Source organism: Vigna angularis, chromosome 5 (assembly GCF_016808095.1).
Source record: "Vigna angularis cultivar LongXiaoDou No.4 chromosome 5, ASM1680809v1, whole genome shotgun sequence".
In the NCBI taxonomy this organism is placed as follows: Eukaryota; Viridiplantae; Streptophyta; class Magnoliopsida; order Fabales; family Fabaceae; genus Vigna; species Vigna angularis.
Window position 1 is genome coordinate 34,360,418 of NC_068974.1, and position 3,510 is coordinate 34,363,927.

At 40.4% G+C, this 3,510-nt stretch overlaps 1 non-coding gene across 1 annotated transcript; it reads right to left on the reverse strand.

Moving 5' to 3' along the window:
* Nucleotides 1–2,216: 2,216 nt before the first annotated feature.
* Nucleotides 2,217–2,319, reverse strand: LOC128196833 (small nucleolar RNA R71). The gene has a single exon (XR_008249239.1). It is a non-coding gene; the product is annotated as a small nucleolar RNA R71 (small nucleolar RNA).
* Nucleotides 2,320–3,510: the final 1,191 nt, after the last annotated feature.

Sequence of the window (3,510 nt, forward strand, 5' to 3'; positions counted from 1 at the left end):
GATCATGTTCGGGACCCAGGGTGTCGAGATGTCCAAGCTTCAGGGTGTCGGGTGATAGGTGTAAATTTTACTTGTTTTTGTTCCTTAAATTGTTGTACTTTTGAATAAGTTTAAGTGTTAATTCTCATGAAAAGTATATAATTGTTGATTTAAATGTAGTTTTGATTGTTTAAGTGTGTTTTGATGCTTTTGTTTGCTTATTTCAGAGTATAATAAGGATTGGATACTATCACAGACTTGGAAAGCGTCATGTGCAGTGCCAGAAGGATCAAATCAACATGCCTGGACGCTTCTCGCCAGAAAACGGACGTTCTCCCAGCGAGAGCGGACGTTCGCCCAGCGAACGGACGCTCGTCGCCCAACGAGAACGTTCGTCCAGCGAACAGTGGACGTTCGTCCAGCGAGTGCACGCCTGTGACCCAAAAGTAGACGCTCGCCTAGCGAGAGAGCGAACGCTCGCCCAGCGAGAACGCTCGTCCAGCGAGCTTTGGACGTTCGTCCAGCGAAGAAGAAAAGTGGACGCTCGCCCAGCGACGGACGCTCGCCCAGCGAACTTTGGACGTTCGTCCAGCGAAGATGAAAAGTAGACGCTCGCCCAGCGATCAATGGACGCTCGCCCAACGACGGACGCTCGCCCAGCGAGCGTACGTTCGTCGCCCAACGAAAAATCACTTACGGTCCTTCTCTTTAAAAACGCGATCCAGAGGCAGAAATGGAGAAGTTTGGAGGGGAGGAGACTAGAGGACGCTGCAGAGCTCGTCTTGGGTGTTTCCAAGGTGGAAAATCACCAATTTCCACCGTCCAATCCATGCTTTATCGCTTCTATGATGTATATGTGTAGCTAGAACTCCATTTCACTGGGGTTGAGAGTACATTTCTAAAACTCTTTGTAATTTCTATATTAATGCATGATCTTGTATGAATTTTGTGTTCTATCTTTATTATTCATGCCTATGATGAGAATCTGAGCTATTTGAACGGTTAAATCATTGAGAAATGTATGAGACTGCGGACCTAGGATAGAACTGCTAAAGGATTTCGAGTCCTAGACATAGGAGGAAATTTTTAGTCATCTGTGACATTGTGATTAAGGCAAATTTGATAACTGAATTATCTAAGAGATTAGGATTTAGTTTGAATGATTCTGAACGGTCATCTGAGAGATCAGGACTGCATGCGCCTAGGATGTTGATGCTTAATTTTGAGGAATTGTGTTAGTAGAAAAATTACTTGAGTGATGAACTTGAAAATCAACCCCAGTGAACTTTAATTCATCTGTTTTTACCACTTTAAATTTCACCTGTATGCAAATCTTACTTGTGTTGTAAAATTAATCGCTAAATTAGTAAACTTTAATCAATCTGTGAATCAAAACAAATCTCTTGGGAAACGATTTCCGGACTTACCGGTTTATTACTTGAACGATCCGGTGCGCTTGCCGAGGTCTCAACAAGTTTTTGGCGCCGTTGCCGGGGATTTGTTTTGGTTTTCGTTTATTGTTTGTTGTTTATCTAGTTTAGTTGATTTTTGCTATCTTTTGTTTAAGTGTTTATTGTGATTGTATTTGAATTCATGTGCATAATTGTTATCATCTGTAGAAATTGTGTCTTTTTGGATTGTTTCTTTTTTGTTTGTGTTTTGTATGAGAAGCAGAGAACAGGTTGAAAATCTACTTTTTGATCCGGAAATTGAAAGAACTGCTCGAAGGAACAACAATAGAAGAAGGAGACAAAGTAGAGAATCCAGAGAAGCCTCTGCTATTTCTGAAGAAAATCTTAACTCTTCATCTGATCAAGAAAGAGAAGAAATGGAAGACAATCGTACTGGAGAAGGTTCTGGGCAAGGAAGACGTACTCTTGCAGATTATAATACTTTCTCAGGACCTCTGCACTTCAACAGTATTGCAAGACCAGTGGTGAATGCTGCTAACATGGAGATGAAGCCAGCTCTTATTCATCTGGTGCAGAACAATCAATTTCATGGATTATCCCACGAGAATCCATATACTCACTTGGCTACTTTCATGGAGATCTGTAATACAGTGAGGATTCACCAGGTTCCAGATGAAGCGATCCGACTCAGCTTATTTCCATTCTCATTGGCTGGTAATGCAAAAATGTGGCTGAATTCCTTTCCAGAGAATAGTCTGACAGTCTGGGATGATGTAGTTGCTAAATTTCTGAATAAGTTTTTCCCTCAGTCCAAAGTCAATAAGGGAACACAGGAGATCTCTTCTTTCCAACAAGATGCTGATGAAACTCTAGGTCAAGCATGGGATAGATTCAAAGGCCTACTGAGAAAAACTCCTACTCATGGATTTGATGAGCCTACAATGTTAAATCTGTTTCTTGGAGGGCTGAAATCTCAAACAAAGTTAATGTTAGATGCATCAGCTGGAGGTAGTATCAGATGGAAGACGCCTGAAGAAGCACATGATCTAATTGAAAACATGGCTGCAAATGATAATGAAGTTCAGAGTGAAAGAGCTCAATTTCAACAAAAAGGTGTTCTTCAGCTTCAATCTCAAGATGCTTTACTAGCTCAGAACAAGATTATGACTCAGCAACTTGAGACATTAATGAAGAAGTTATCTCAGCTACCTAAAGAACTGCAGAATGTTTCTCAATTTCAACATCAGATGGTTCAAAGTTGTGAATTGTGCGGAGGAAATCATAATAATGGTCAATGTGCAGTGCAAAGCATGTCTCATGAAGAAGTGAATTATATGGGAAATCAAGGTCTTCAGACGAATTACAATCAAGGTCAAAGTTTTAATCAAACATGGAGACCTCATCCGAGTATGGGACAAGCTGTTCCTTTCAACAGACCACCTCCACAGAACTTTCAGCAACAACCTTCTCTGACAGAAAGAACTTCAAAACTGGAAGAAACTCTTCAGCAGTTTATGCAGGTATCAATTTTCAACCATAAAAGTACATAAGCCTCACTTAGGAATTTGGAGATTCAGGTGGGTCAATTAGCTAAGAAGTTGGAAGAAAAACCAGTGAAGGACTTTGGGGCAAACACTGACGTAAATCCAAAGGAAGACTGCAATGTTATTACTACAAGATCTGGAAGAATGCTGGAAGAAAGAGAGAATGAGAAAAAAATGAGTGAAGAAAAAGATAAGATGAGTAAACAGGGAGATGAAGAAGAAGAGAAAGAGGATAGAGAAAGTGAAAAAGAGAGAGAGGGAGAGAAAAAGAAAGAACAGATGTATGAGAAACCTCTTCCATATCCAAAGGTTTCCTCTAAAAAGGAGAAGGAAAGACAGTTCCAGAGTTTCATTGATATTTTCAAGAAGTTGGAAATCAAGATGCCCTTCTCAGAAGCACTGAAACAAATACCTGCTTACTCGAAATTCATGAAAGATTTGCTCACAAAGAAGAGAAAGTATATTGAGGAAGAAACTATAGAAGTACAGGGCCAGTGCAGTGCTATCATTCAGAAGTTGCTTCCTCCAAAGTTTAAAGATCCAGGTAGTTTTACAATTCCATGCACCATTGGTGA